Below are 24,148 nucleotides of genomic sequence, written 5' to 3'. Positions count from 1 at the left end.
CTTTGACCCTTTGAATGCCCCGTCCACCACTGGGTGACGCTGAGCTGAGCCTCAGTTTTCTCATCTGTAAAGTGAGACAATAGATTTTAACATAATTGTTTATCTACCTTATAGAGTTGTTTTCGAAGATGAAATGAAATTGCCCAAATCACTTTACAGTTGCTGTTCATGAATGTTGAGTGTCTACAGTGTGTCAGTCACAAGGCCACAGGGAGGTCCTAACCACTGCCCTTCCTCCTCTCCCGCCTCATCTTGTTGCCTGGCCCCTGCCACCGGCTCCTGTCCCCACACTGCCTTTTCTTCCCGGAACTCACCAGGCCCCCACCTGGCACTCGAAGCTCTGCCCTTCCTGCGGCGGCGCCCACACCTCCCGGATGTCTGCCGGGGCCCGCTCCCTATTTCCTTTGGAACTTTCTTCTCATGTCCCTTCTCCGCCCTTCTCATGTCCCTTCTCCCCCCGGAGCCCCCTATTGCGTGGCGTCCCCCAGCACCCACCCCTCCCTCTGCCTCACCGTCTCCACCGCACTCGGCTCCAGCTGGCACGACTGGACTTGCGGCGGCTGGTCTCTCTCAGGAGGGCGGGGCTTTATTTTATTCTCTGCTGTAGCGCCCAGTCGCCGGGGCAGTGCCTGGCAGGAAATATGAATGAGTGAATGAATGAATGAACACTTACCTGGGGCACAGAGCCTCAGGGGTCGTCTGGCCTACTTCTCCAGTTTCTTCTCCACCACTCACCCCTTCTCCCAGGCTAATTGGCTTGGGAAACGCCTCTGGTCCCTTCTGCACGTCACATACACCCCAGGGCACGAGCCCTGCCCTCCAGCAGTCCCTTTGCATACGTAGGACGGGGCAGTATTGGCACTGAGACAGGAGGCCCGGCTCGGACTTTCTTGCTCTTTTTTTCTCAGCTCTTCCCCATTCTGGCCCGATGGACCGGTGAAGCTACCTCTGGCAGGGCTGACCTCCGGCTGGGCGGCCCTCGGGTCTTTACTGAAGCCCCCACAGCTGTATGATGCAGAGGGAATTGGGAGGAGGGGTAGAAAGTTCTGGGGGTTATGCCCATCCATGCATGAATGTTCTGTTAGAAATACAGCCTCCATTTCCTTGTCTGTGCAACAAAGATAAAAGCCTTAGCAGGCTTAAATGAGATAATTCAAATAGAACACTCAGAATGGACCCTGACATATCACAAAAGCACCGAATAAATGAACTTAACTGTTTGTTAACAATGTATTTGTACTTCTGTGTTGGCCCCTCCAAATAATCGTAAGACAGGATCTCAGATTGCATTCTAGTGGCAGATTTTCTTCCCTGACATCTTTACTTTGTATTTCACCGACATCTTCTTCTTCCCCCGCTTTCTTTTGCTTCCTCTCCAGTTTAGAGTCTTTGGGTCTTTCCTCCCCATTCTAGAACTCATTTCGGGCTCGCAGTTCTGCTTGTTGGACATGGCTAGGTGAATGACGACCGCTGTCTGCCGCAGTCCTCCCTGTCACTCCAGCACGTGGGTAAACTGAGGCTCAGAGAGATTAACTGCCCAAGGCCCTCCAGCGGGGAAGTCAAGGAGTCAAGACTTGAGCCCAGGGCTCTACGGTCCCAACACCTGTCCTCTTTCCACTGCCCCAGGCTGCTGTTTGTCTCCATAGCGACTGTCACCATGTTGACAAGGAGAGAGGACCATTCACCAGGGAGACGCCCAGACAGTTGTGCTGTTAGAAGACTGGTCCAGGGAAGGTGGTAGAGTTTGGAAATAGGGCTTGCCGCTCCTCCTCGTGCCCCGACCCTGGCCGTGTCCTCGCTGCGCTTTAGCTTGGCAGAATGCAAGAGGTCCTCTCCCCCTCTCCTCTCCTCCTGGCCTCTCGGGGTTGGGATTCCCCAGAGCTGTTTGAGGAGCCTCCTTAAGGTCACCTGGGGCATTCGTGATTGGCTTGCCAGGGACCAAGACACACGAGAGCCTCCTAAATTGAACAGGGTGTGGGGGAGGGGGAGGAAGAGGGAAAAAAAGGCAATTAAAGTTTGATGCCACATAGGAAGCTATTAGTGACCCAGAGGGGTGATGAAATTTTGATGATGTGCTAATCCGAACGGAAGGAAATATTATTTGCCCATAATGAGGCCCATTCAGGGAATTCAGCTTCTAGGGTGGACACCAGTGACTCTCTAGGGCCTGCAAGAGCCAGGACTCTGGAAACTCCCCCCCCCTCCCCCACCTGGGCACCTCTCTGGAGGTGCAGGTCCGGGAGGCAGTTGCGTTGCCCGGAATGTGGGTAATGGTTTGAATTATGGCTGGGCGCCCAAACTCTTGGGGGTCACCACGTAATGCGAGTTAATTGTGAATCTGGTACAGATTCTCCATGCTCTGCTGTGAGCTATGAGAGCCGGTGCAGAATGTGACAGCAGAGGGCCCAGGAGGGACAGGGCCCAGGTGGGACGGCTCAGACCACAAAGGAGCCTGAGCCATGGGACGACTCCCTGGGTTCAAATCCTTCCTGTCACTTACCGCTTGGATGACCTTGGATATTGCACAGCCTCATCCGAGAAGAAACCTCGCCTCTGTGCCTTGGTTTCTTCATCTGTAAAATGGGGATAAAAGTAGTTTTTTCTTCACTGGGTTGTGACAGGGTGTGATGAGATGTGCTAAGCTCTCGGGGCAGTGCTTAGCGTATAGTAATCACTGAAAAAGTGATTGTCATGTCATTGTCATTACTGTCCTGTTGTCAGGAAAGGAAGGTCGGCCTTGGGCCTGCCGTTTGACAGGTGCCCGGGCCCCAAGGGCTTCTCCTCCCTTTGTCCTCCGCAGACCTGCCAGTGGCACCCAAATGTCTGCTATTAGGGATTTATTTATTTGGTTAAGACATCCCCTGTCTCTAGCTTAAAATGCAAATACGCCACAGAGAACCCACCTATTAAGCCATTATCAGCTGCTCGGGCCTCAGTGTGAATGTTTTTATTGGATCCTTTCATAAAACCTCAAATTTGTACGGGCAGTTTTCACAGACAGACGTCCCATTTGCTCTTCACCCCAACCCTTGGATGAGGTTGGCCACAAAGCATCACTGCTGTCAATATTGTTAGCACTGAAGTTCAGGAACATCAAGTACCTGGCCCAGGTCCCTTGACTTGTAAGAGACGATAAAGATGGGTCATCCCAGGCCATCGCTGTCGATCTGGTCCGGACACCCACCTTTAGGGACTGCTCACCATGCCCCTTTGGGCTGGCGGGCCCAGGGCACTTGGGGTGCAGCCTGGGATGGCCTCCCCTCTCTCTGATGGAACTCAGAGCCCTCTCTTAATGCCCACAGGTCTTAGCAATGGGATCTGGATGCCAAGACCTGTCACTTTACCCCCTTGCTCACAGACCTCCAGTGGCTTCCCCGTGGCGTGTGGTCGCAACACCAAAGTCTCCATATCTGGCTCTTGCACCGCAGCAGCCTCACCTCTGCCTGCCCCCCGCAGCAGCCCTCCCCTGGGCTCAGACCTCCCTCCCCACCCCCGATAGTGCCCCCTCCTCCTCTGCTGCCCTCAGGAGCCCCTGTCCTCCTCCCCACTGACCCAGATCCCACTTGCTCCCCCGCAGTGCCCCGTGCAACCCCTGACCACCAGCTGGAACACGCCCTCCTGAGCGTGGGGCTCGCAGGATGCCAGGGGCTAGGCGTCTCCTTGGGCACTTTGGCCTTGTTGATTCTGAATTATCCTTTAATGTGTGTGTGTAACTGATTAATTATAAACTCCTTCAGTCTAGATAATAACCCTTCATCAGCAAGGATTGAGGTCTTAGACACAAATTATTTTTCCTAATTAATGAATTTAATCCTCTTAAGAAGGGTGCTGTAGGGGTTAGTAGTGAAGTCAGAGAGAAGGTAACGGTTTATGTCGCTGTCCTAATCGGTTTATGACGGTGTCCTCAAAGGCCGCCATCGAGGGCTCTCGTTGGGTCCTTTTGGACCTGGCCTTTTAGCCTGTGTGGCCAGAAGTGTCCTCGCTGGGCAAACGTGGCGGCATTAATACAGCGTATCCAAACTGTCCCCCGACAGACTCTCAGAGTGGCGGAAGGTGGACTCGTGCGCGGGGGGCACCTGGCCGTGCAGCCCGAAGCTGCTGGTGCCCTCACCTTTGCCTTTGCCATTTTGCAGATTTATGAGAATTTGCACTCTGCCCCGTGGGCCGCATGAGTTCTACTTTAACACACGGGGGATATTTGAGAGCCGATCGGTGCTGCAAGGTGTGGCTTCCCCGTGGCTTCCTGGGTGCCCAGGGATATATGGCAAAAGCTGGCTTTGAGAAGCTTGGATGAGATGGTCTCTTGGGCCACATTGTCTGTAAGAGTCTAAGTGCTTTACACACACACACACACACACACACACACACATACGTATTTAAACCATTCATGTTTAAAATTTTCTATAACGTCTTCTAAAGCAATTGTGTCCCAGACGTAATTGGGGCCACCGTCACCGTCTGCCAGGACTGGTCTATGGCGATGCCTTCGAGGGTGGTGGGTGTGAGGCTAAGGCTGCTGTCCCTCCCTCGGGGACCCTGCGCGGGTGGCTGGGGCTTTGGGGTGGTTTGGGGTTCTCCCTCAGCTTCAGCCGGTCTGCTCCAGACCCTTAGAGGACCTGTCTCCTGGCCGTTCCAGGACCCTCTTTCCTCCTCCCGTTAATTTGGATGGGGCCAGCCAGCATGGTCACGTTTGGAGAAGAGCCAGGCAGAGCACCTGGGGAGAAGACTGGCCTTAGAGGTTCTGGGCTCTGCAGAACTCTGTGTCCGCTGCGCAGGGGTCTTCTCCGTTTGGATGTGCAGGTGCCTTCCAGAAGAGCTGAGCTTCCTGGGAGACCATGTCTGGCAAAGCAGGGCCCTTACTGTAATTTCTGTCCCTGTAGCAGCTGCAACAAGCACCTTGCCCTGCACAGACAGCACTAAGGAAACGTTCTTGATTGGGGCCAGGCACCTCCTCCCCACTCCTCTGGGGCCTCTCGTGCTTCAGGAGCCAGGCCAGCGTCCTCCCAGCGTCCCCGGCTCCCGTCGGGCAGCCAGCCTGCCCCCACACTGCTGTTCGTCTCTTTCTGCCCTGGCTCGAGGACTCAGAGCCCAGAGCGGACGCAGTGCTTCTGCCCTGAGTCTGTGCCCAGCGTTTATGGGATGGCTCTGTCAACCCTGCCGTCTCCTCCCCACGGGGGGTGTGCACGTTGGCTTTGGACAATGCCGGCTGGCTCAGCCGGTGACCCTCGACCTCCCCCCCGGAGTCCCTCTCCCTGCCCCGGAGCGACTGCAGGCAGGGATTGGGTTGGTGGCCAGGCCATCGAGGGCCCGGAGCTGCCAAGGAGGGCCGAGGGGCGCTTCTCATTAGCTCTGCTCCGAGCTCATTATCAGTCTGCGCGTCACTGGGTGAAAAATGGTTGTCGTCGGGACAGTAATAAATACGCCGCTGTCACTGTTGATGTGATTGCACTAATGAAGAGGAATCAGCCACAGAGAGGGGAGATGCTTCTGGCTGTGGCTTCAGGTGGCTGGAGTGCTCTGTCCACTGCCTGCTGTCCCCTGCCCCGGGAGGACAGAGACCTGGACTTAGGGAAAGAGGGAAAGAGAGGTGTTGTCATTTAACTGCTTCCTCCAGAGGCTGTAGTGGACAAGAGCCTAGAAGGTGCTGGAAATCATCAGGGAAAAGGAGCATCATTCAGCCCCAGGGAGGGAGGCGGGGTGCTGAGGGGCTCCCCACCCTCGGCTGGGCCTTGGGCAGAAGCAGGCGGGACCAGTGGGGTGACAGTGGTGCTTTCCGTGGCTCAGCCTCCCTTGCAGAGCCCTGGTTCGAGAACGGCCCCTCGGGAAGGCGTGGGGAGGAACACAGGCCCATTGTTCCAGCCCCTCCACAAGCCGGCCACCTCCCCTGGAATGTTAGAACCTATTGTGTCCCCAGGAACTTGGAATGTCCAGCCCCAGGGACAAGTTCAGAGGGATTAGGCCTCTGCCTGCAACTTCTCTTCCGCCTCTGCTGTGCAAGAGCCCAAGGGACACTGGGTCTCCCGAGCCCAGGCTGAGTCCAAGATGGAGCAGGGATGTCCTTCCAGACGGGCAGATGGGGGAAGGGAGGAGACTCAGACCCATCATGGTGCCAGGCCTTGGGGGGCCCAGGCATGGAAGGGATGAGGGGGTGCCCCTCCGTTCCGAGGTGGGCCTCGGGAGCCACGTTCTTGGAGCCCAGGTATAACCTGCCTTGTGACCGAGGTGAGGGGCAGCCTGGACCAGTGGGTCTCACGCTTGAGCCCACATCAGAAGCCCCTCGGAGGGCTTGTCAGAATGCGGATTCCTGGGCCCCAGCCCCAGAGCTTCTGAAGCAGGGGGTCTGGGAGGGGACCTGGGAATTTGCATTTCTAACAAGTTTCCGGGTGCTGCTGCCCCTGGTCCAGGGGCCCCACTCTGAGAAGGCCTGGCACAGAGGTCCAAAGAGAAGGTGCTTCCCCCGTGGCTCGAGTCGGGGTGTCACGCGGTGGGTGAGCCAAGCCACTCCTGCCCCAGGGACTCTCCATCCACTCCAACCGCAGGGCCCTGTGATGAAGCTCTGTTAATGCATGAACTTGGCGGTAGCCGTGCACCTGGGCGATGTGACCACCATGCATTCCGCTCCTCCCCTTGAGACACTCTGGCTCCTCATGTCCTGCTTGAGCAGAGAAAACCAAATCCAGCCGGAGGCCTCCTTGCTGGGAAAGGGGGGCACTGGCTGAAACAGCTTTTGCCAGAAGCTACAAAGTAACCCCCATGGTCAATGCATGACAAAAGCCATGAACCTCTGTTTGCTCATAGTGTGTTTTCTAAAAGCACTTACTGTGTGCCAAGCATGATGTCTAGGACCCAGCGAAGACGGAGGCAGGTCCCTGTCCTCAAAAGTGCTCCTGGTCCAGTGAGGGCGCGAGGTTGATTCAACAGGACGGTGCAAAAATGCTATCTATGGGCAGGGAGGAGCCAGGTGACCCGGGAGTCCAGAGGGGCAACTCTGAGAATGCTGCCCCGGAGCAGGAGGTGACATTGAAGCTGAGTCTTATAGGGTGGGAGGAGCCCCATGTTCCCAAGGGGATGGGGGGGAGGGCTTTGTTTTCCTCCTTACTGTTGCTGAGCCGCAGTTACAGGCAGCAAATACACACCTCAGTGCAGTGTGACCAAGGTCACAGGACTGTGGGTGGCCACACCGAGTGGCTTCCTCAGACGTGGGCCCTGCCCTCAGGTGCTCACACTCAGGGACACCCACCCTCTTGGGTGCTCAGCGCTCCTGCCCCTACCCAGCTCCGGGGTCTCCCTGCCCGTTCCCGTGCGGTACAGGGAGCTCAGAGCACCCAGGACTCGATTGGCAAGGAAGGAGGTGTCATGGAAAGTTTGATATGTACAATCCTCCTCCTCTTCCTCTTCCTCATCCTCATCCTGGTCCTGTATTTGACTAAACCTAAGACAGTCAATTGTAAGACACATTGTTACTTATGTACCCGCTAAGAAAGAAAAAACTGTTGCCATTTAACTCACAAAAAGGTGCATTCTGACTCCCAAGAAGTAAAAATGGGAAAAATGAGCATTTGGGATGCAGGAAATTCGGTAGTGGCACTGTTTATATAGCCCTTCCCCCTGGCCAGCCCCGTTCTGAGTGCCTCACACATGTGAACGCGTTCGATCCTCACAGCGACGCCCATGAGTCTGGATGTGACCATCCTAGTGTCAATGGAAAAGAAGACAAACTCTGTAAAATAATTTAAGGAGGTTTATTCTGGTCCAAATTTGAGGACCATGGCCCGGGGCTACGCCCAAGAAGCCTTGCACAAGTGGACTCGCTGTGTCTGGGTTGCAGTTTGGTTTTATACATTTTGGGGAGTTGGGGTTACAGGTAAAATCATAAATCAGTACATTGGTTTGGCCTAAAAAGGTGGGACATCTCAAATCAGGGGCTTACAAGACATAGGTGGATTTAGGGATTCTTTAGTTGACAACTGGCTGAAAAAGTGAGGCTTCGTCCAAAAGACCAGGAATCAGCGGAAAGGAATGCTTGAGTTAAGATGAGTCTTCTATCTTTTATGTGATGCTATACCGGACTCAGGCGGGGAAGTAAATTGCATCATCAAAACCTGTTTACTGAGTTTTTTTGATTTGCAGGCGTGATTCACCAGGCCCCCTTAGAAAGGAATTTTTTGGGCAAAGGAAACGATCAGAGTTCAGTCCTCACTAGCAACCAAAAAATGAGCTAGTAGAGTTGGTTCAAGAAACTTAAGATGCTTCCATCGTCAGGGTTCACCAGCTGTTGGAGATTGCAGAGATTCTGCTCGGATCCTATGCCCCTAGCAAGTGTTGGGTTCTTGGCCAGGGCCAGGCAGGCTGAGGTGGAAAGGGGGCTGCAGAGTTAAGAAGCCACCCTAATAGACTGGATGCTGCCCCTCTGTCCACAGCACAGCGGTTCCAAGCTCTCGGATAAATGTTGAAGTTCTCTGGGGATCCATGCCAAAAACCAGGCCCCTGGTGCTCAGACCCCCGGTTTTCTCCCGGGTCTCCCCTCCCCATCACTGTCTTCCTACACTGTGCTGGGTCTGAAAATTCTCCCCCCTGTCCTGCCCCGGGCCCACATTCCTTCCCCAGCCCTGTCTGAGACCAGCACCTGTCTCTTGGCATGGTGGCCTCAGAGGAATGGACACTAGGCTTTGGCTCCTATGCCAGGCCCAGGAACCAGTGTGGGGGTGGGGAGCTGGATGGGGACTGTCCCCTCTGAGCTGGGACCTCTGGGCCAGGCCAGAGCTTCTGAATCAAATCCACTTGGCTTTTTTCCTTCTTCTTTGGCCAATCCCAAAATCAAAGTGAAGGGCTTGGCTCAAATTACACAGAGCCCCTGGGGACAGGCGGGCACAGCTGGGCTCCATGCATGCTCCGCGGGCAGTCCTCGGGTTTGGGTGTTGTTGGGGTGGAGGTTTCCTTGGAGAGGCCGGGGACAAGGAAAGACAGCTGAAGACCGCTGGCCCCTCTCCTCCCCTCCCCAGCCCTGGCCAACTCCTTAGCCTGTCACCTTAGTCTGCCATTCTGGGGCGTCACTTTTCCAACTCTCAGAAGGTCCCTCCTGGTCTCCTAAAGTCTCCGTTTGTGCTCCAGTCCTCCGGGCTCTGGCCGCGTGGAGGTGCAGGCTTGCAGGGGCCTGCCCGACAGACACAGCTCTGTCTGGCTCAGCCCTGCTCAGCCACTGGGCCGTTGAAAGGGCAGCTCTGAAACGGGGTCCAGCCCTGGCATGTTCTCTGACCCCCTGGCAGGACCGGTGGCATAATGTGTAGGGCCAGGTGCACAACGAAATGTGGGCCCCTTGTTAAAAAATTCTTAAGAATTTCAAGATGGTGACAGACGAGTATTAAACCAAGGCTGGGACCCTGCTAAGCTGGGGTCCCAGTGTGACTCACAGGTCACAAGGCCACTGGTGAGATTTCATGCATCCTCCTCTTCTCCCAGGCCTGGCTGTCCGGCTCTGTGCAGCGGAGCTCAACCACCCAGGCTCCTGTTCTGTCGCCACTGGGCCTCTGCCGCTCTCACGGGGCTGACAACACAAGACAACCCTCTCATCTCAGGCCCCAGGGCTATGACAAAAGAGAGGCAGAAGAACGGCCAGCCAGCCTAGAAACTTTCCCATAAAATTTCTGTGGTTTTATCTAGGAGACCGTCCGATCATCACGGGCAGGGGCATGGAGAGGCAGGATAGGAATTCAGCCTTGCCGGGTGCCTGCTTGTCCCGTCCTGTCTGGTATGCCCGGCTCTCCCTGCCTCTGGCTCTAGCTTGCAAGAGGCCATGGACAAAATACCATTGTCTCGAAGCCAGAGCACAGCTCGGCTCAAATCTCGGCCCTGCTGCTTAGAAGCTATGGGACTTCAGCAAGATACTGAAGCTCTCCCAGCCTCAGCAACCTCATCTGTAAAATGGGGCAGCGAGACACAGTGCTCAGAAAATGTCACTCCTCTTACATGCGGTTTCCACCCTCCTTGTTGTCTGGCTGACTCTTTGAGATTAGGAAGATCCTGCGAGGCTGGGTAGGTTTCCCTTCTATCGTATGGCAGTGGCGTGGAGCGCCCGGTGCGTAGTAGGTGGTCATTACACGCCTTCCTATCAACAGCAGGACCACTGCCGCCGTGATCGTGGCTGCATCTTCCCCGGGTGAGGCGGGTTAATTCAGGGCTTTGGGATGCGCCGGTTCTCTTGCGTGGCTGAGAGCGGTGCTTGCACCCGCAGCGTGAGCACCACCGGAGTCTCGGGCCCCGCCCCACACCTGATGAATCGGAATCTGCATTTTAAGATCCCTGGGGAATGGGTATGCATGTTAGATTTGGGGAAGCACTAGGGTTCATCTGCTGCTGTTGCTGTATTAAAACAAGACTTTAAGAGGATCTCTGCTCTCCTAAAACATGAGCTATCAGTTCCGTCAGCTGGCATGGAGAAGCCGTGGGTCACCTAATACTGCCTCTTTGGAGTCCAGTTTTCTGCACTCAGAGGGGAGCCCTGCCCCTGCCCCTGCCCCTGCCCCTGCCAGCAGTGAGGGAGGACCTGGGAGCACAACCCAGTGGCCCTGCTTTGTTAATGGTCTGCCGCGCTGTCTTTGGTACGGGAAGGAAACCATGAAACGGAATCCCACCCCTCCCTTACATGAGCAACACAGAAAATTTTCCTGGGGCAGGCGCAGGAGGGCTCTCTTGAGAACTCGTCACTTATTTATGGGCAGTTTCCTGTGCGACGTGGATCTATTAAATATCCAGGGAAAAGCTCAGAGCAGCCCAGCCTGGGCCCACAGGGGTGAGGGAGCAGGGCGAGTTGGGGTCTCGGGCAGGGTGGGGTTCAGTGGAGGGGACCACGAGGGAGTCAGAGTCCCGGCTTCAGGTGGGATCAGAGGAGGGGCTAGGAGACTGAGTGAGAGGCCGACCTGGGCTCTCCTACCAAATAGTAACCCAGTTATCATTTATAAAAGCTCTTAGAAGAGCTCTGGCATGTGGTCAGTATTACGTACATATCTGTTAAATAAGTCAAAGTGAAATAGGAAGCAATGATGGAATGCCTTCTCGAAGGGGGATTCAGGAAGGACTTTGGGGAAGACGGGACCTCCGGGACAGTGCAAGGACAAAGGCCTGACAGTTGGACCGTCTGTCGCGTGCGGGATGGGTGAGGTGGAGGGTTGGGCCCTGGCTGCTTCTCCCAGGAATGACAAAGAAGGGGCCACATGGTCAAGGCTCTTGAATTCTGAGCTGAGGACTTTGGGCCTCAGGGCCTCAGGAGCTGGAGACCAGGACCAGCACCAGCCCTGCCCGTGCCGGCTCGGGGCACCCGAGCATGGCTCTTGGGCCATCCTAGATCCTGGGGATCCACTGAAGCAGCTGCTTCCCCTGGGGTCCTTCTGGGGCCCTTGTCCCACAGGAGGAGTGGGTGAGACACGGGGAAAAGGGTCACCTCCCCTTACTATGTGTCTCTCGGGGTCCTTCGAAAGTCCCTCTGGGTGAGGCAGTGGGGTGGAGGAGTGGAGGTTGGCCTCTGCACCAGCCACAGCACCTCCTGCCTCCCTTTGTCCTCAAACCCTGAGAGCTGTTCTCAGTCTCCCTGAGCTGAGACTTGTCCTAGCCATGATAATGGGCCTGGTCCCTGGAATCCAGATGGGTCAAGTGACAGGTAAAGAGGGAGTAGAGACCTCTGCATGGGGCTTGGGGGGTCAGGCTGAATATCTTTCTGACAACCCAGTGATAAAAGGTTTTATTCTCCGCTTTGGTTGACCTCTCTGTTCAACAGAGACAAAAGTACTTAGAGCCTGTGGCTGAGCAGGAATGAGACTGGGAAAAGCCTTAGGAAATTTGGAGCTCAGCATTCCCCTTACAGTATAGGGGGTGGGGGTGAGAAGACGCCCCTAGAGGACACATGGATTGATCTCTGGCCTGTCTCACTGTTCCGTAGCCGAGACACGCAAAACAGGTAGCTGAGAAGGAGACCCAAATGCTGGCCCCCCATTTATTATCTCTGGTCTCCCGAAGTTTGATTACGATATGTCTGGACACAGTTTTCTTTGTATTTATCCTGCTTGGGGTTAATTGACCATCTCGAATCTGTAAATTTATATCTTCCACCAGATTTGAGAAAATGTCAGGCATTATTTCTTCAAATCTTTTTTTCCGCTCCATTCTGTCTTTCCTTCTTGGGCTTCACTAACACCTGTGTTAGATGCTTTGATATTGTCCCAATTTCTTTGCTTTTTCCAATCTTTTTATTCTCTGTTCTTCAGATTGATTACTTTCTCTAGATACATTTTCAAGCTCATTATTTCCTTTATGGTCTCCATTCTTTCATTAAGCCCGTCCAGCGAATTTTTCAATTGGATTTATTTTATTTTTCAGTTCTAAAATTTCACCCTATATAAAATTTCTAACTAAAGATTTACTGTTTTCTTGTTCATTATGAGCACTTTGTCATTTATCTCATTGAGTATAGTTATAATAGCTTTAAAATTCATGTCTGCTAATTTCAACATCTAGTTACTTTAGGGTCAGTCTTGTTGATTGTCTTTTATCTTGAGAATGGGTTGCATATTCCTGGTTCTTTGTATGTGGAGTAATTTTGAATGTATTCTGAGCATTGTGATATAGTATGGAGAATCAAGATTCTGTTATATTCCTTCAAAGAGTATTGATTTTATGTTTGCTTTAGTGGGAATTAACTTAGTTGATTCAAACTTCAGACACTATCTGGGGGAAGTAACGTAAATCTCAGTTCAGTTCTTTTATCCTCAGCTGGGTCACTTGTAGTCTACCCTGAGCATGAATGGCTCAGGGGTCAGCCAGTGATTTAGGCAGAGTCTCTGCATAGAATTTGGAGTTCCCTTGGTTGAATCTCCCCTTTCCAGGATTCACTTTTACTTTTTGGCACCTATGGTTGCCCTGAATTCTAAATTATGAGTTTTCTCTTGGAGATTTTTTTTTAACTGAAATGAAATTCATGTGACATAAAATTAACTGTTTTAGAATGAACAATACAGTGGCATTTAGTGCATTCACATACCTCTGTCTGGTTTCAAAACATTTTTATCTCCCCAAAGGAAACCCCTACCCATTAAGCTGTTTCTTCCCATTTATGCCCACTCCCAGCCCTCCCTGGCAGCAACCAATCTGCACTCTATATCTGTGATATACCTATTGTGGGTATTTCATATAAATGGAGTCATACAACATGTGGCCTTTTGTATCTGGTTTCTTTCACTGAGCATGTTTTCAAGGTCCATCTGTGTTGTAGCATGCATCAGCACTTTATTCCATTTTATAGCCAAATACCATTCCATTGTGGGTATATACCACAATTTGTTTATCTCTTCATTCGTTAATGGACATCTGGGCTGTTTCCATCTTCTGGTGATTGTTCATAGTGCTGCCATGAATATGTGCGTACATGTGTTCATTTGAGTCCCTGTGCTGAATTTTCTTGGGTATAGAGCTAGGAGTAGAATTACTGAGTCATATGGTAATTCCATGTTTAACTTTTCAAAGAACCAACCAACTGTTTTCCACAGTTACTAAGCCATTCATTTTGCATTCTCATCAGCAATGTGTAAAGGTTTCAATTTCTTCACACCAACACTTGTTATTTTCCACTTGTTTAATTATAGCCTTCCTGGTGTGTGTGAAGTGGTACCTCATTGTGGTTTTGATTTGTATTTCACTAATGACTAATGATGTTGACTGTCTTTTCATGTGCTTTTTGGCCATTCATGTATCTTCCCTGGAAAATATTCTGTTCGAGTCTTTTCTCTATTTTTAAATCATGTTGTTTTTTGTTATTGTTGAGTTATAGGAGTTCTTTGTATATGCTGGATACTAAACCCTTGTCAGATACATGATTTGCACTTATTTTCTTCCATTCTGTAGATTTTTCACTGTCTTGATAGTGCCCTTTGCTACACAAAAGTCTTTAATTGTGACGAAGTCCAACTTAATTATTCCTTCTTTTGTCATTATACCTAAGAATCTATTGCTAAGTCTAAGGTCATTGAGATTTCACCCTAGGTTTTCTTCCGAGCTTTGTGCTATAGCTCTTACATTTTGGTTGTTGATCCATTTTCGGTGAATTTTTTTATATGGTGTGAGGTAGGGAGTCAACTTCATTCTTTTGCATGTGAATATCCAGTTATCCCAGCACCATTTGTTATAGAGACTACTTTTCCCCCATCGAGTTTCTTGGCAACTTTGTCAAAAGTCAGTTGGCCCTAGAGGTATGGACTCTTCTATTCCATTGGTCTCTCTGTCTATCCTCATGATGGGACCACACTGTTCTGGCTGCCACCACTTTGGTCTGTTTTCTCTGTGCTGTGCTGACTTCTGCATGCCCTCAAATTAAAAAGTTATAAAAAACAGGAAACTCACATTGTGCCATCTTCCAAGCAGCTAGTCCTTTCCAGAATTGGCCTGCTTTGGTCCACTCCCCAGTGCCTGCTGGGAGTTGCTTTTCTGGTGTTCTGTTCAGAGTTCGTAGGTATTACCTGTGCTCTGGCAGGAGTCTGCTTGGCTGTGCCAGATGCAGAGCCTTCACCTTCTGTCCCTATCTCCCCTAACATCGCCTTCCTTGGCTATTGGTGAGGACGGGGTGGTGGAGGAACCCTGCAGACTTCTTGCCTGGCCCGTGCCCCATGCTCCCCCGAGTCCCCCTGTGCCATTCCTGGGCACGGAATGGACTCCAGGTTCCAGAGCGAGGCACCCTTCCTCTTCATGGGGCAGACTTGCAGCCTCCTTGTCCTCATTTCTCAGGGCTGTCTTGGGCATGCAACAGGTTTTCCACAGATCCTCATCAAATAATTAAAAAGTTGTGTTTCCAAAAGGGCAAAGAAGTGATGCTGCTGCCTCTGGGGTTGGCCGACGCTGCCTCCCAGGAGGGTCTTGCTGCAGCAACTGTGAGTCAACAGACACCCTGAACCACGGGGAGCTGGAGGGGAGTCGGCCTGAACGGCCATCTCTGCCCCATGCCAGAAGCTAAACTTAAAATGTGGCTGAGCAAGGGTGGGGGGCTAATTAAGAGGGACATTCCTAAGCATCAGAGCTGTGTCATTTGCAGGCTAATGAATGGGTGTTGCTTAGCAAATGATCATTTTCCCTACCTGCGGGTGAGGAAACCTGTTTATTGGTTCAAGGTCTCTCCCATTTAGGTTAAATTAACCACCTCTCTGTCCATCAAGCGACCTCCCTCCCTGGCCCACCGCACTCTGTGGGTCCCCCTCGGCTTCTTGGCATGAAAGGTTCAGTCTAGTGGTTAACTCATCCGAGAGCGTCCTACCCTGGTTAGGGCTTGTTTTTCTTTGTTCTGTTTTGTTTTAAGGCATTTAGATCTTGGTATTTTCTCAAAACGGGTTTTGGTGGTTTTGTTTTGTGTTTTGTTTTATCATATCCCAGAGGCAGAGGGATGGATGAGATGACTTCCAGGGGTCTTTCCGGTCATTCTCTTATTACTGTCCTTTGCTCCTGGAGGTGGATCGAGAATTCTTTGGTTAATGGGCATAAAGTGCTTTGAAAACACACACACTGTTAAGTGGCATCGGGGACCAGCTCACTAATTATTCATGATTTCAGGAGAGCCAGTTAATTCACCAGGAGATGGAGTCGTATTGGCAGGGGGTGGTAAATCATTCAGGAGAACGCAAATAGCAGTTGCTCCCCCACCTCCCACCCCTGCCCTCGGCCACCATAAGCTGCCTGTGCCCCGGAGCTCTGGACCAGGTACCCTGGACAGGGAGAGGTGTATGAGGGCTATAGGCGGTGCCACCTGCAACCTTCCTCCCTACATTGCCTGGAGTTCAAAGTCAGAACCAGGAGCCAGAAGGGAGCCCGGGGGTCTCTGTGTTCACTCCCCTGCCTTAGAGCAAGACTGCGTTCGAACCATCCTGGGGAGAGAAGAGTTGACTCTCTGCCCCTCCAGTCTCTGCGGAGTGGGAGGGTGGCAGGTCTGTCCCTGAGAAAAGCTCTGCAGGACTCCCAGGTCTCCATCCAGAAGGCCTCCTAATGGCGACCTGGTCCTCGATGCCATTGCGGCTGCCACTTTCACCCCCTGGAGCCCTCTCCTCTCCCTCTGCAGCCCTTCACCTCCTTTGCTCGGTGCGAGCCAGCTGTCTCGCACACCCCTGCACACGGATAGGCTCACAGCTATGGCCTTTCCTTCCTTCTCCCAGTCAATAAATATGTGTCGCAGGCCTGCCACGTGCCACGTGTGGGTGTGCGAAAACCCGTCCTTACCTCCCCAGCACCTTTCCTTTCCCTCCACTCTTCCTAGGAGATCCGCTTCTCTGCCCACCTCCTCCACCTGCTGCACACTCAGCTGTCCCCGAGTCCCGGAACCTGACCCCTGCTCCAGGCATCCCTGGGAGACCCCGCGCTGCAGCTCTGTGAATACTTCCCCCATCTCTCCAAGAGCTGGGCCTATGGGAAAGTGGTTTCCTACCCTCGTGACTCTCATGGTATTCTGCAAAAACTAGCTAGACTATTTAGTTTCTTATCTTCCTTTTTTTTTTTTTTTTTTTTGAGTCAGAGTCTCACGCTGTTGCCCAGGCTAGAATGCCATGGTGTCATCAGAGCTCACTGCAACCTCAAACTCTTGGGCTCAAGCGATCCTCCTGGCTCCACCTCCCAAGTAGCTGGGACTATGGGTGCACAGCACCACACCCTGCTAACTTTTCTATTTTTTTGTAGAGACAGGGTCTTGCTGTGTTGCTTAGGCTGGTCTCAAACTCCTGGCCCTAAGCGATTCTCAGCCTCCCAAAGTGCTAGGATTACGAGCATGAGCCACCGCGCCTGGAATATCTTCTTTCTTTTACACCATCTTGGAACATTAATTTTTCCCAGCCCCAAACACCCAGGATTAAGACTCTGTTGCTCCAGAAAAGGGATCTGCTACCACATGGTAATTCAGCCTGGAGAAGGACACAAACCAATGGACAAACCCAAGACAGACACATGCTTAGGGCAGCACGGTGCAGCAGTGGCCCTCGAGGCAGTTGTTCAGCCTGCCCAAGTGACATGCAGTCACAGCCGCCGGCCTCTTTCCTTCTTGAGTTTTCCCTCCTGAGCTGCCTGTGTGGGTGACGCTGAGCTGGGGCTGGGGAGGCTATGGAGTGGCAGGGAGTGGACGTTTGCCCAGCTCGGAAGAAGAGTGGAGAGGTGGGGAGGGCAAAGGAGCATGGGAAGCCTTGGGCAGCTGAGCACAGGTGTCACGGTGCCCCGAGGTTGGTTTGCAAGCGAATGTCCAAGTGGTTTGCCTTTCTGGTTCCTCCACGGCATTCTGGGGAAGAGGGGGCACTGATTCCACAAACCAGACCACGTATCTATGTACTTTGTGCAGGCTGCCAAGCTCAAAAGCAGAGGGAAGAAGTGTATATGTGTCCATGCACACGTCATATATGTATATGGATATATATGCATGTTTGTATACTCGCATGCATGTGTGCATTTGTGTGTTTGTGTGTAATATGTGCATATATGCCCATATATTTGTGTGCATGCATATGCATGCATACATGTGAGTGCATGTGTGTGCGCATGCTATGTATTATTTTTGTGCACATGTGTGTGTATTGTGTGTGTTTGTGTCTGTGTGTGTTGCTCATTTCTTATGACTGTGGTTTGAAAACGTGGTCTCTGACGGGCTGTTGGACCAGCTTGCCCACCACCCTGTCTTCCCATACCCACGTCCTGGGCATCACTCAGTTAGGAGTTTTATTCCAGACCAACCCCTGCGGCAGCCACCATCAGTCCCTGGGGTCGTGTGTGGAGGGGATAGGAGCAAAACTGGGGGTAGAAGAAGGAACAGATCTGTTTCTCCCTCCTTTTCAGTGAAGGGGTGAGGAACCTGCCTCCTCCCTGGTGTTCTCTGAGTTTTATGCAAAGACCTGGATTCTACAAAGAAACCTGTAGACTGGCTTTGCCCTCCAGGAGCATGTGGCTCCACGTGGACCAGGGCCTGTGGGAGGAGGGCATTGGGGCAGTGGGGACAATGCCATCGGGACACCAGGGGGCCTAGTTCTAGGCTCAGATCTGCCAGTGACCAACTCTGGGGCCTCCAATGCATCATCAGTGACAGGGGGATCTTAAAGTCAATGATGTTTAAGGCCCTCTTCTTGCCATTTCTATCTAAGACTCTAAAATAGAATCCTGCACTCTTGAGTCAACAGTTTTAACATCAAGTATGTACTTACTGTTTGCCAGGGACGGCTCAAAGAGCTGCAACATAAAAACAAGAAAAACAAGCAAAATAATGATAGAGGTAGCTGATACTTACTGGGCACTTACTCTGTGTCAGACGTGATTCGTACAACTTAGGAGCAGCCTTTACAAAGTGTCTTTCAGAGATGCCTGGGACACGTGTTTGTGGTCCCCGACCTCCCGTCTAGCCTAGACTCACAGTCTAGTCTACGGGGAGACAAAACTATAAGCAGGTAAATCGAATATGACATTTTACATCAAGGGCGAAGAAAAATGTGTCATAAAGTCCTTTAGGAAAACAGAGGCCGGGCGTGTGGTCCGTGCTAGGGTTCGGGAGAGCTTTCTGGAAGAGTGAGACCCCCCACCTGTGCTGAGCCGTGCATCGGGCGTGCAGGGGAAGGTTGGGAGGTGGCAAGAACCAGCCTGCAGGGGAAGGTGGGGAGAGCGTCCCGGCTCAGCAAGTGGCCACAGCAAAGGGCTGAGGCTGGCGAGGCCATGGCTCGCTTGGGAAATGAAAAGCTGTTGAGTGTAAAGTCCAGCGACAGAAGGGGCGGGACAGAGGGCTGGGGAAGGGCAGGGGGGCCGAGCTGTCCAGGCTGGGAAAGCCGGGCTCTGTCTTCTGCATCTTGTGTGCCAGAGGGGTGGGGGCGGTGGTTTTTGTTCCCTTTGTTTTGTTTTAGTCGCTAGAAGTCCCTGGTTGCATCGTGGAGGAGACTGTGAATTAAGGAGCACAGGTCCTTTGATTTTTCAGACCCCCCCTTCTCTGTCCCCTCGCTTGCAGAAAGTCACTGAAACTTAGTTCCTTCCCTGTGGACTGCAGGAGGCCCCCTCCGTGTCTGTCTGTCCCCCTCCGTGCCTGTCTGTCCCCCTCCTCCTCATCCCCGGGGGCTTGGCAGAGGCATCCCAGCCCTGGCCTGCTGCAGGCCCAAAATAGAAGGAGAGGTGGGGCAGCTGGGAGGGGTGAGGCCCGAGATGCCAACAAGGGGTCCGGGACAGCGTGACAGATGGATGAGCACATGCGGGGGAGGGGCCGCACAATGGCTCCGATTTCAGAAGCCTGCCTCCCGAATGCCTGCAAACAGCTGACGGCCGGGGAAAGCGGATGAAATGGGATTAGAACATCCTTTCCAAAGAGGGCACGGGCTGCAGAGCATGACAATACGGTCCCTGTCCCGCTGGCTTCACGGCTAATGCCGCCAGCCTGGAACCATCTCTCTCCAGGGGCCTGGGGCCAGGGGGACCTGCAGCGTGGGGGAGGGGAGGCCGGCAGCAGCGGAGGAGAGAGGTGAGCAGGCCACTGGGGGCGTCTCCAGGGAGACCAGGCTTGCAGCCAGGAGGGCCCCAGGCTCCTCCCGAGGTCAGGAGGTCCATCTTCCTGCCCCCTGGCCAGCCGCGGTCTTGTGGAGACCTTTTTCAGGGAAAAGCCAGTCTCCGGGCCTCACTTAGCTCTGCAGGAAGACGTCTCCAGTGCAACCAAAGTCTGTCCTGCTGCTCTCTGCACCCCTGTTCCCCACGTGACCTTGAGCAGGCCTCAGTGTCTGCATCTGCAAGACGGGACCATATTTCTTCCCCCACAGGAAGAGCAAAGGATGAGCAGCACAGAGCCTGGCATGTCAAAGCATCCGGCACCTGCTATCATTATTATTATCATTATTATTATTATTCGGCTGTCTGATCCTCTGGGCCCCTCCTCTTTGCCGGCACCTCCAAGCCCTGCGGGGGTCGGGCTGGGGAAGCCCCCCAGGTCTTGTTGGCTGCAGAACTCCCTTCCCTCGGCCCGCCCCTCACCCTGACCCCAGCAGGGCCGCAGGGACGCCGTGAGGGCGGTGACACCGAGCAGGGGCCAGCGTGCAGCCCACGTGCAGTTGGGTCACAGCCGCTGTGCGTTTGTGTTTATCTTTACTCGCTTGAAGAGGCTGCGGCAGGGTGAAAGGAATTGATGTTTATTTTGATAACGAGTTCTCAATGCGTTTGCAAACTAATAAAATCAACTCATTAGGCTGCATGTTTAATTCACAGCCGTACTGTGGGGAGACTTCCCTGGTGGCTGACGGGAAATGTGGGCTCCCTCCGGAGACACGGGGGTGTCTGAGAGACTGAAACCCTCTGTGACCTGTAGCCGGTGCCCGGGTTCCCGTTTCTCCCCTGCCCCATGCAGGGCCGGACTTCCGTCCCCGTCCGAGCCCAGAGCCAGGAGACACCTTCCTCTGCCCCTGGACTGCGGTGGTATCTCCATCCACGGGGCCCGCGGGGCAGGGGACGGGCACGGGCCGGACTGCCCCCTTCCGCGTTGGCAAGGACGTGGGTCCCGAAGGGTGGGGTGCAGAGTGGGTGGACCCCCAGAGCCGAGGGGGTACAGGGGACCCTAGCGACATGTCGACCCTTTCTGGACCCTTCCCAGTGCTGGACCTCGGGAAGCAGCGCGACAGCCCCAGAGCGGGAAGGTGTGGAAACTGAGGCTCAGAGAACCTCGGTAATTCACACGGTCTCCCGGCTGTCAGTCCTTGACGGAGCCAGCTCTCACACTCAGTGCTCCTTGCTCCCGCCACGTGAGCAGAGGCCACGGGGGGTTGGGTAGCACACACCCAGCCACCCAGGGCCGGCGTGTCCAGCAGGGGGAGGCGCAAGCTGTGTCACGCGCGGCCTGGCCTCCTGGGTGCCTCTGGGCGGCTCCGGGAAATGTTCCCTGCTGGCCAGAGCGGGCCCTGGCCCTGCCGGAGAGGACGCTGGCTTCCCCCTGGTTCTCTCCGAAAGTGCCGGGTGCCCGGGTGGACCGGGCCTTCCGAGGCGGTGGTCCTGCCCAGAGGGAGGTTCGGGGAAGCCAGGGTCCCAGCCTGGACTCCTGCCGCAGCCCCGGGGCCAGGAAAGGGAGGGACAGGGCCCAGAAGCCTGAACTTGGGTGAGGGGGTCTTTGTCCCTCATCTGTGTCTCACAGCAGAGAGAGAGAGGGAGAGCGGGAAGGACAGAGAAAGAGGGAGAGAGAGAATCTTAAGTCCCCCTCCTTGGGCATTGGATCCCTTCCCCTAGGAAAGAACCAGAAGTTTACGGCCCTCAGCGCTGTGTGAGCTTGGGCAGCACCACAGCCTCTCTGAGCCCCTGGCCGCCTCTTGCATGATCGCAGCATGACCACAAGGCCCGGCAGTGCATAATTACTTGGATTTCTAGTAAAACGCAATTTCACTCTGTGCAGAAGATAAAGAACCGAGACGTGTAGCTGATTTCACGTCCTTTGTTCCTCGTGTTCACTCTGAGAAGCTGGGAGGTGGGGGGCACATTCATTCCCCCCACGTGCTATTGATCTCATCCCCCCCCATGCCCTGTGGAGCTCTGGTCCCTCCACCTCTGACACACGCACACACATCTCCACTTGCACACACGCCAAATGCATAGACAGGTACAGAACACGTGCATACACAAACACACATGCTCACATGCCCTCTCCTTCCTGCCTGGACACGCTTAACACACACCACTTACACACATGCCATTATACTCAAAGCATACATATGCACAGGGAAACACACCGGCTGCGCACACACACACACACACACACACACGCACCCCCGGCCGCCCTCACAGCTGCTCGGGGGAAATTAGCAATGCCATTGGCTCTCCTGGCCGTCAGCATCCTAATTACACCGGAGCAGCCCTCTGAGTCACAGAGCCCCAGTGAATGACCCAGATACTGAGACTCATGCACACTGTCCCTGGGATTTGCAGCCGCTTGGCACGTATCATGGCCAAAATTCAGGCTGGTAACAGCATGGCTCGTTGATTTTTTTTTCGCCTTTTCTGCAGTGTCTGGGAGGGGGCAAGCAGCTTGTGGGCGTGGAGCAGGGGACAAGGTGAATCTCTGGGTTCCCCAAGTACCTGGTTGGGCTCCCCATCTCTCTGGAGGACATGGACTCCTTTGAAGAGCCGATGAAACCCACAGGTTGCCTCCCCAGAAAAGTCACAACCATGTGCTTGAGCACACGACTTTTAGGGCTTAATTTCAGGGAGTTTCAACCCCCCGTCTGGGGATCCTTGGGGAGTGGCAGCTCCAAAGCACCCTAGGCTTTCAGTGCCTTCCAGGGACAGGGCCATCCCCCAGGGAGGGGAAGACGGGTGTGCTGGCATGCGTGGGGGACCCTTGTCGTTGCTCATGCACCTGAGCATTCACTTCCCTGCAGCTGCCTGCCCCACGAGCCCCAGCCCTCCCTCCCGGCCTCGGCCTCGTGAGCTGTTTTTAACTACAAACAGCTGCTTGTTGATGGCAGGGTGGGGACACCTCCCCAGCCCACGAGGCTCTGTCTCCCCAGGCCCTGGGGGCTCTTGAGGCTCCCACATAACTTCTCCTTCCCACCTGGGCCCTGGCGATCCCCTCCCTCCTTCCTGTGCTTTGGCCCTCTGGGATCTGGAGGGACCCTGGCGATCTGCGGTTAATCGCACATGGGGAAAGAGGCACCTGTCGCCTCCCCAGCACAATGTCTTGAAAAGGTTGTTAATGCCCCTGCCTCTGAGTCCTCTCTCCCTTTCTCTCTAAAACCCACCCAAGCTGCTCTGCGGGGCTGGCCCCAGTCCCTGGACCTGGTCCATCGCATCTCTCAGCCCCTGCTTGGCACTGGCTCCTGCTCCTGGTCCAGCCTCCGATGTCAGGGCATCCTGGGCTCAGTCCTCCGCTCTCTCCTCCTCCCCACGTTACCCACCTGTGACCTCACCCTGTCTCTGTGCCCGAGACGCCCACACGTATCCCTCCAGCCCAGACCTGTCTCTCAACCTCCATCCAGACTCATCTATCCGACGCTGCGTCCACTTGGATGACCAAGTCCCCCCAACCTGACACACCCGGGGTCTTGCAGACTCCTGACCTCCCTGCAAAACGCCGTCCCCTGGCAGCCTTCCCAGGCTGTGTCCGGGGCAGTGCCAAGATGCCGTTGTCTGCAGCCAAAACCTCGAGGCCGTCCTCCACGCTGCTGCCTCTCCTGTACCCCGACAGAATAATCCAATAGAACCGTCTAATTAATCTAAGCAATCAAATATATGTTGTTAAGGTACGTAGAGTCCAGCCCCTTCTCTGCCGCTACCCTGGGCCTGGCCACCATCGTCTTTGTCCTGAGCCACTGCAGTAACCTCCTCACCATAGACAGTAGCCACTGTGATCCTTTAAAAATAGACTTAATCTCCCTCCCCTTGAGCGCAGCCTGCACTCACTGCGCTCGCTCCCTGAGGGCTCTCAAGATAGGAGCAGGCATTTAAAAACTAGCTTTACAGTGGAGAAACCTGGCAAACCCTGTCTCACCCAGCTGTGCAAGGTTCCCCCCGCCAGCGGTCAGGCGAGTTGACAGCGTGTGCCCAGGAGGGACGTGATGGAGGGGCCTTCACCCTGTGGTCTTCCTCCCCCAAAACCCATAACCTCCGTCTAAGCAAGAGAGAAACATCAGACAAGTCCAGTTGAGGGACAGTCTACGAAGTCCCTGACCAGCACCCCTCCAAGCTGCCGAGGTCACCAGAAGCCAGGCACGCCTGAGAGCCGCCGCAGGCTAGGGAGGCGCGGTGTGGGATCCCGGCACAGACGAGGACGTTAGGGGGAAAACCAGGGGACTGCGAGCACACCGCAGAGCGTAGTCAACCACTTGGGCACGAACGTCGACTGTAGTCGACAGCCACAGATGAACGCGCACGGCGACTCTAGCCGACAGCCGTGACACGACTTTTCCGATTCTTCGTTTATCAAAATAAAATTGTGAACATTTAAAAATAACGTAATGAAAGCATATATGTATATGTTACGTATTCTGATATTTACATGACAAGTAAAGCTGCCTGTAAAGTAAAACAAGCTTTCAATGTCACACAAGAGCAAGACGGACGCGCCGTCCACGCGCAGCGCAGACTGTCGTGCGGACTGTGGGTGCCGGCCGCGGGCGAGGGTTCGCGCCAGTGAGCGCCGTGCCGAAGTGGC

The sequence above is a fragment of the Microcebus murinus genome, chromosome 18, assembly GCF_040939455.1.
Source record: "Microcebus murinus isolate Inina chromosome 18, M.murinus_Inina_mat1.0, whole genome shotgun sequence".
In the NCBI taxonomy this organism is placed as follows: Eukaryota; Metazoa; Chordata; class Mammalia; order Primates; family Cheirogaleidae; genus Microcebus; species Microcebus murinus.
Note: the sequence above shows the minus strand (reverse complement) of the source record.